The 8,960-nt window shown below is 37.9% G+C and overlaps 1 pseudogene; it reads right to left on the reverse strand.

Annotated features, from left to right (window-relative positions):
- Positions 1-659: 659 nt before the first annotated feature.
- Positions 660-8,637, reverse strand: LOC121495248 (annotated as a pseudogene).
- Between the last annotated feature and the right edge of the window lie 323 nt (positions 8,638-8,960).

Genomic DNA, 8,960 nt, shown 5'->3' on the forward strand with positions numbered 1-8,960 from the left:
GCACAGCTCTCAACTTTTAGGTAAAGACCAACATGGGCCATCGACAGTAGCAACCCACCAATACTGACATGGCTGGGAATAGAGGGAGAGGAATGAAGGAAGGAAGATGTCCTAGCCTGGTCTTCATGGCTCAAGGGTATTTGTGAGCCATACAAAAATCCAGCAGGCTATATTTGGACTAGATATGGGCTATAGTTTGCCAATCCTAGCTATAAAGTGAAGAATGACCTCTGATACCAAACTATCTACTCTACTTCCCTTTTTAAGATTTCAATCCAGAAAAAAAAAATTTTTTTAAGGAAAAGAATAGACTTTACTAAAATCCAGTGGGAAAATATATAAACTGTACATAACATAAAAACATCCATGTTTACAAAGCTGCAGTCTTGATAATCCACCAGCCATAGACACAGCACCAAGCTTATCAGTCCCAAATTCCCACATCTGTGCTAGAGGGGCTGGTTCAGTTGGGTCAGACTTGCTTTCCTGATTCTTTAGGACTGGTCAAAGAAGCTGGCATGGCTTGGTTACAAGAAAACACAAAACCACCCTTCTCAACCATGAAGGGTTCTGTGTTTTGTTTAGTACTAAATATTTCTTTATACTCCTGACTGACCAATCTCTCGAGTATCCTGGGTTCTGGAATATTTACTATTCTTCTAGTTCTTCCAGCTAGTTCTGATGGCTGAAGGTAGATTGTGGTGCCAGAACAGCAGCTCCTTCCAGTCTGTAGATAGGAGCAGTAGCTTCTCATGGGGAAAGGCAAGGCTGAAAAGTCCACCACAAGGGTCTCCTGAGTGACCAAAGACCCTGTGGCACTGACCCTAGGGCATGCGGCATAGCAGGCGGTGCCATTCTACAACAGATTCAATGAGCTTTGAGAATTGGGCATGAGGAGCACATCCAAGACAAGAAAGGGCATTCCAGAGAGGCTCTCCATGGGGAGGTATTACCATCAGCCAGCTCTGGGCATAGAAACCACCAACCTGGGGTAAACCCCTTTGCCTGCAGGCTAATGGCCAGCAAGAAGTGCCAGCCCTTCTTCTGTTTCTAATCAAAGCTGTGGATTCTCTGGGCAGCCTCACTTATCAGACAGGCAGCCCAAGTGAGCTGCTGGTGGTTAGGGCTGTTGGGACTTGTGTTTTCAGCCAGTTTCAGCCAAAAGTATCTGGAGCCTCTGCAGAGGCAGGGGAAGCAGATCTTAAGACGAAGCCTCCTAAACTCATGCCAAGCTTCTTGCAGTCACATAAAGCTCAGGAAACGGTTTTTCTTTAGTTGCACCTACTGAGTGGTCTGGGACCACTCTCGGTTGGCAGCAAATTGGATAGAGAACTCCAGGTGGGGTCAGAAGACTTCCAGCCCCTGTCCCTAGGTGCCCTCCTTGGAGGGAGGGAAGCAGCTCTTGGCTGGTGCTCTAAATGAGCTCCCAGGGCCCAAACAGGATCTGGTGTTCTGCTGGTCACAGGATGCTCTTGGCTTTCAAAACTCAAATGAAGTATGAGGCCACCAGCCCCAGCTATTCCTGGTAGCACCTCTCTGTCTCCAGCAGCTCCCAGGAAGGGCAAGTGCATTTCCCCTCCTAACAGGTGGCACGCTTTTGCACCTGGCACCATGCGCTGGTGCCTGGCCTCTCCATGGTGGGCTGAGGAGGTCAATGTTCTCACACAGAGAATTCATGCTGCCTACATAGCTTTCTCGCTTTTTTTTTTTTTTTTAAATGCATGGGCAGACTTTTCTCAGTAGAAGATATAGTCTAAAACAGTTTCTCAATCTCAGCACTGTAGACATTTTGGGTCAGATAATTTATTGTGGAGGACTGTTCTATGCACTGTAGGATGGTAGCAGCTTGCCTGACTTCCATCCACTGGATGCCAGTATCACTTCCCCAGTTCTGATAACTAAAAATGTCTCCAGACAATGCCAAATATCCCCTCAGGGTAATATTGCCCCAGTTGAGAACTACTGGTAAAAAATAACTATTGTATCATTACCAGAAGAGGCAGCTGAATATATATTTAAATTCCTTGAATTCTGATTATTTTTATGTGAAAAATACTGAAATATAGCATTATAAGGATTATATAACCTATAAAATGCTTGGCTTAGTGTTTTGTATATAAGACACTATTCTGGAGAACTAGAAATGTGCCTAAAAGTATGTAAAGATATAAAAATAGTTAATATACTTAGGATATGTCAGTAAACAATTATTAAATTTGCACATAACCCATGCTCATTAATAATTTTAACTTATTACATGTTTATAAGGTTACAGGTTTTATCTAAAACTCTTTTACATTTATTATCCTATTTCACCCTCAGAATAATGCAAGGAGACAGGTACATTGTTAATGCTCATCTTCAACATGCATAAATTGGGGTACAAAGATGTTAAGGAAGCTGCCCAGTACTGACAGTAGGTAAGTGACAGAGCCAGGATTCAAAGTGAAACTTTCATTCTCTAGAGGCTGAGCTTTCATCATTTGCCATTTTTAAAGGAATAAAGCTTAGTAATGAAAATGTGCTTTGAATTCCTGGTTGCAAGGATTTCTGGATGTGATTGATTTATTGAATTAGTTACTGTGTTTCTCTTCAGGGTTCTTTTAATGCTTTATCATATCTCTTAAAAAGGATGAAGACAGAGTTCCTTTAAGACCATTTTGTTCAGTACTTAAGGAAACTGATTAATGTTCATAATAGTGATATTGTGGATTATATGTGTGTGGCTTTAAACTGTCCCAGGAGGAATTTACATAGAATTTGTAAAATATTTCCTGACAGCAATGGTTCTTTAGCACCATCATGGCCAAAAATCAGAATTTTCCAAACTGGAGAACATAAAAAACAGCTCACTGCATGCATGCTACAATTTACCAGCATAACTTCCTAAAGGATTTTGGTCATAAATATAATTTTTAGGTGAAAAGTCACTATTAAAAGTCATTGAAAACCAAGAAGAGATTACTAGATGATGTAGAATAAGTACAGAGAAAGGAGAAGAGCAGACATTTTTAAGTAACATCCTCTTGTCCTAAAAATCAACTGTATTACTAATTAAAAATTAATACATAAAAAAGTATAGGGTGTATATACTACTATAAAATTTGGAGTCAAATTTGGAGGTAAATAGTTATATACCTGAGGTGAAATAGGGAAGACATGATACAAAAAGGAAAGAGATTTTAGGAAAGAGGGCAAAGATGTGGGCATAGTTAAATTTGGTAAGCAGAAACAAATCTTTATTAGAGAATATACAATTAGAAATAGGTATGTCAGGTTAGGATACCAGACAAAAGGGAGCTGAAGAGAACAGAAGGTCCATAATCTACATGAAGTTCCCTTTAATTTATTGGTGAAATAGTAAGCTGTGTGTATTGTGAGTGAGACTCTGCAAGGTCTGGAAGAGAACAGCTACTGGAGCTGAGGGCTAGCTGGAGATTTCAGCATCTGTCAGGTGCTAGAACACACAGCAGTCCAACAAGAATGGAACGTCTCTCCTGAAGAGGTAGTACTCGGCTGACTCCCAGGAAGTCACTTACTAGTCCTAGAATAATAGCAAATGATGACTCACTTTAACAGAGCTGTTTAAAAGCCTCGAGATAAGGATGGTTACTAGTAAGGTGATGCCTTTGAGAATAAAACTCAACACTTCCCAGAGAAAGATAACAGAAGCTGACCACAAAAGCCTAAATGTCAGAATGAGTAGACAAGGTGCTTTTGCACTTACATATATTCAGAGACTTAAATGTTCATAATCAATGAACTGATAGACCTGCAAAATAACTACTTGAAAAAAATGGGGAGGGAATGTGTCAGTGAATGGGTTAATACAACTTAGAAACAACAGAATAAAAAGAAAAAAATAGATTTAAAGATCTGTGAGTTCAAATTAAGTGGTAAAACATATATATAAATGGTGTCCCAGATAGATAATGTCAAGGGGACAGAAAGAGTACATGAAAAAAAAAAAAAAAAACACCAAAATTTGGTACAACAACACAAAACCAAGATCTAGGAAGGTCAGCAAAACCCAAAAAGAACATACAGAAATAAAACACATTTAGATACATCACATCCTAACAGCTGAAAAACATAACAAAGATGAAATATTAAAAGGAGGAAGAAAAACAAAACCTATGAGAACAATGAAATAAAGGACAATTGATTTCTAACCAGTGCAGACCAGAAAAAACATTATTTTAAGAGTTAAAAAAAATTGTCAACTCAGAATTTTATATTAAATGAAAATACTCTTCAAATGTGTATTTGATATAAAAACATTTTAAGATTAAAAAAAAAACATGAAACAAATTCTTTAAACTGTTCTTTAAACTGAAGGATATAGACCAACACAGCAACTTCGAAATATAGGAAGAAACAAAGAATGTAAGTACTATAAATACATGGATCAATACAAAAGACTATATTTTATTCTTTTTCTTTAAAATACATGTAAATGAATAAATGAATTTTAACACTTTATCATGAGGCTTATGGGTGGACATATATGACAACGATAGCACAAATTCAGTAAGAAATAAAGACAGTAGACTATTGCAATGGTTTTACACTTCACATATAGTAATGTAATAAATGGTGATGCTTATTAACAACCAAGAGGAACCATTAAATCTTACGTATACTCACACAGAGAGACAGAGATATGCCCTACAAAGCCAATAGGGAAATGAGGATGGAATACTATATATAATTAACTTGAAATAAAGCTCAATGATGGAATAGATCTCAAAAAAAAAAAGTTTCTCCAGATTTGGTTTCATAATTTCATATTGAAAATTAAACTCATTTTTGTTCAAACTGGAATTAAAAAATCAAGTATATTTGACAATGAAGGCCATGAGGTATGCCAAAAAGAATAGTCTTAAACATTTAAAAACATTGTTCAATGAGCACACATGTAAAAAATGAGTATTAGAAGTCATTTAAAAATCAAGTCACAAAACTTAGATTTTAGGCATTCCTTCTTTAAACAAATATGTATTAAATGCCCATTTTGTGTCATGCACTGTTCCAGGGGCTAGAAACAAAGAAAAAGAAGGGAGAGGGCGTGGAGGAAGGGTACCAGGGAAGAGAGAAGGAGAGGGAAAATGTCTAACAATAAATTCTATGAAGATAAGCAGGGGCTCCTGGGTGGCTCAGCTGCTTAAGTGGTAGATACTTGGTTTCAGCTCAGGTCCTCATCTCAGGGTCGTGAGATAGAGCCCTGCATTAAGCCCTGTGCTTAGCATGCAGTCTGCTTAAGACTCTCTCTCCTTCTGCCCTTCTGCCCTTTCCACAAATAAATTAATCTTTAAAAATAAAAAAAGCAGCAAGGAGGCGAGAGACTGCTCAGAATCAAGAGGAAGGGGGTCACCATCCTAAGTATCAGAATAGCCCTCTCTTGGACAGTGACATGCAGACAAATATCTCAAGATAGTGAAGGAAAAAGCCATACGAGTATCTGAGAAAAAAAAAAATTCCAGGCAGAGGAAAGAACACATGTAAAAATGTTCTTAGCCAGGGATTTGTCTGATGTGTTCTATAAACAACAAGTAGACCAGAGTAATTGGAATGTTGTCGGCAAAAGGCCAAAAGGTTAGAAATGAAATCAGGTATACAGGGGGAAGGCCACTTTTTAGAGCACTGGAAGAACTTCAACTTATCTTACTATCAACTACTTTGGGAGTAAATTTTTATCAAAGGAGGATAAAATAAAGTGAGACCTTAGACAGTTATACAAAAATTCCCTGAACATTTAGTGGGCACAGTCATGGTGAGTTTTGACATAATTTGATCTGTTTCAACTTTCTGAAAATTACTATTAGGTTGAGAAGAGAACATGATGTTGACCATGGTGATCAGTGAAGAGACTATTATAATAATCCAGATGAGGGGTAAAAGGGATTTGGATAATGATCACACAAGTGCTTAGGAGCGATTAGCTTCATAATAGATTTTAAAGGTAGAGCCTACATGGTAAGAAAATGGATTTTCAGTAGAGTACCAGAGGCAAAAGGAGTCAAGGATTTCTTGGTACTTGGCTAACTGTAAATTATGGTCTACACAACTGGAAGTAGAGATTTACCACCAAATGAGCTGAGGAAGAATGTGAGAAACCTTGGTTTATGGGGGTTAGATTGAGGACATTTTTTGGACAAGTTTAATATTAGTGTATACAACTGTGAGACAAATATATGCTATTCAAAGCTGTGATGACTGAATGTGATCACCAAGCAATGACTGTAAAGGGAAGGAGGTGTGGTGCAGAGAGAAAGAGATTAAGAAGTTAAAAAAAAAAAAAAAAAAAAAACTAAAAACTGAGCCTTGGAGCAGTTTAAAATTGCAGACCATAAAAGAAGGTAACTATTAGCTTTTAGGTCAGAAGTATACAATTTAGAATGAATTATGCTAAGAAAGGGAAGAAGTTATACACAAAATTCCCTCAACAGTTATGAGACACAGACATGTGACAAGAAAAAAAATGCACTTTTCAAATATGATGCTGTGATTGTAAGGAAATTCTTAGAAAATCTCAAATTGGCTGTCATCCCACAATATACAGAATTTCAGAGTTGACATCAGTTCAGTAGTTGTGTCTACTAAGTAAATGGCAGAGAAATGTGCTGAGTGAAGAATCAGGTTTTACTGTCCCTATCCCTAGGAAGGTGATGTACTCGCAAAAGAAGGGCTCTATCAAGGTATCTGCATTAAAGTGTTTAATTCAGTATATGAACAATGACTAACAAATGAATGCATCGTTAGAGGGAGGCTGAATCCCCTTTAATTCAATGGTTCACGTGTACCTAACTTGGAAATAGGAAGGGAGGGAGGGAGGGAAGACTTTAAAAGATTTCATGATGCCACTGACTTCAGTCTCAAGCATTGTTCCAAGAATCTAGTCTCTGTTATAGTTCTCTTCCTTTCTAGGCCTTGCTTATAGATGAATGTTCACTTGGGGCTCCTCTCAAATCCAGGCTTTGTATCTTCTTTGATTAAATTCCAACAGAAAAAAAAAAAAAGATAACCTTTTCCCCAAAAGTTCTAACTCATACTCTGGGCCTGAGTCTGATGAGTTTTGATTAGGTTACACTGGTATCTATAAAGGAATCATTATGGCTGGGCCAGGGATGGAAGAATATGGAGTGTGTTGCTGGGATTAACCATATGCCACAAGTATATGAGATAAGGAGGGGAATGGTTTCAAAGAAACATCGGATTAGTCTTTTGAGAAGGGAAAATACATGTGCTAAGCAGAACCCCCAAAACCCCAAAATATATACAAAACATACATATATATAAAATATGTAATGTGTATGTATATATTATATGTGAGTTACTGTGTGCATGTGAGCAGTTAAAGACATCAGGGGAGTTGTACACTTTCAGATGAGACCTTTCAAGTTGACGTAAAGGCACCTGGAACAAAGAAGACTACTTAGAGATTGAAGGAATTACAAAGCAGAGGGATAGTGGCAAAAAGATTGAATGAATGCTCATAATCAAGACACAAATCTGACTAGGGAACTTATATATGGAGAAGGAGGAAGGGAGGCAGGTAGCAAGGGAGAAGAGGAGGCGGGGGAGAGGGAAACAAGAAAACTCATGTGAAATGCTGCTAAAAAGCCCTAAGTGCCATGGTAGAGAACTGACACCTCAATTATCAATTGGAATCCCTGGCCATTTGGATAAAACGAGATGTATTATTTAAAATGCATTTGCAACCACTACAGAATACCCATTTAATAGCTGCTTTGGCCAAAAAGTATTTATTGTTTACTAAGAGTCCAGATGTAGGCATTTCCAAACCTTAAGCTGTTAACATTCTCTACTTTGATCCTTGACATGGTAACATTTGCCTTTGGGCTTCATATTCCCACACAGCACAACAATAAACTCCTCTTTATGCAGTTCTCCTTCTCAAGGAGGAAAATATATCCCCAAAGTTCCCAGAATATGTTTGATTACACCTCTTTCACCTAAATGTGACCACGTGCCCACCTGAGAGCGATCTCAGGCACAGGAGGACAGTCTGCCAATATTAGACTAGGTCTATCATTAGTTAGACTCTGCATTGGGCATTTTGCTACTGCTATTCAATCATCATTCTATTGGTAAAAATAAGAGGGGGATGTCACTGGCTATTGAATAGATAAACAAGAGAATGTATAGAATGTATCATGTTTGGAAACCTAAAATTAATCTGGAATTTGCATACAGAATAGATGAAGAAGCGAGTTATAAGGGAGTGATGGACAGTGTACAGAGGCAGGACATCAACCAGTGCACAGCCACCGAAAAACTGCCCAGACAGTAAAGGAGTATAAAGTAGAGTATAATGACTAATCTTGGAGGACATAAACCACCATCTAATGTGAAGTTATAAAAAAGAGAGAGAGAGAAAGATAGATCCTGTTTGGTTTGTACTAAAGTTTGGTCTTTAAGCTGGTGCTTACCAGATTGTTTAATTACCAGATTGTTTAATTGCTTTAATTTCCTCATATCCTCAGGAGACCACTTAGAATTGTCTACTGTGTCTCCCAATTTAATTTCTATTGAATACTCTTAAACCTCCTTCTCATACGCTTCACCTACCCTCTGGCTTTCCTGGCAGAGGAGTACCGGTAGTCTTGTTGCCATATTTCACTTTTTAAAATTTCTTCACTTGCACCAGCTTAATGCAACATTCAGCACTTGGCATTCTGCCATTCTGGTTACTCCTTTTGGCTTAGGCTTTCAGTTCCTTCTTTAAAGGAAGTTAATACCCACTGGGCGACATGGAGACGTGAAGCAGCATGTGGCAGGACAAGGGCAAAAACAAACTGTTACAGACACTATTAATCTCTCTATAAGGGTATGAGTAGCTAGCAAAATAAACACAGATAATAAAAGTTCTGCTTCATTCTGATTTCTTTATATTTATATATGTGAACTTATATTTCTATGTCATATATGTGTATATA

Source organism: Vulpes lagopus, chromosome 7 (genome assembly GCF_018345385.1).
Source record: "Vulpes lagopus strain Blue_001 chromosome 7, ASM1834538v1, whole genome shotgun sequence".
NCBI lineage: Eukaryota > Metazoa > Chordata > Mammalia > Carnivora > Canidae > Vulpes > Vulpes lagopus.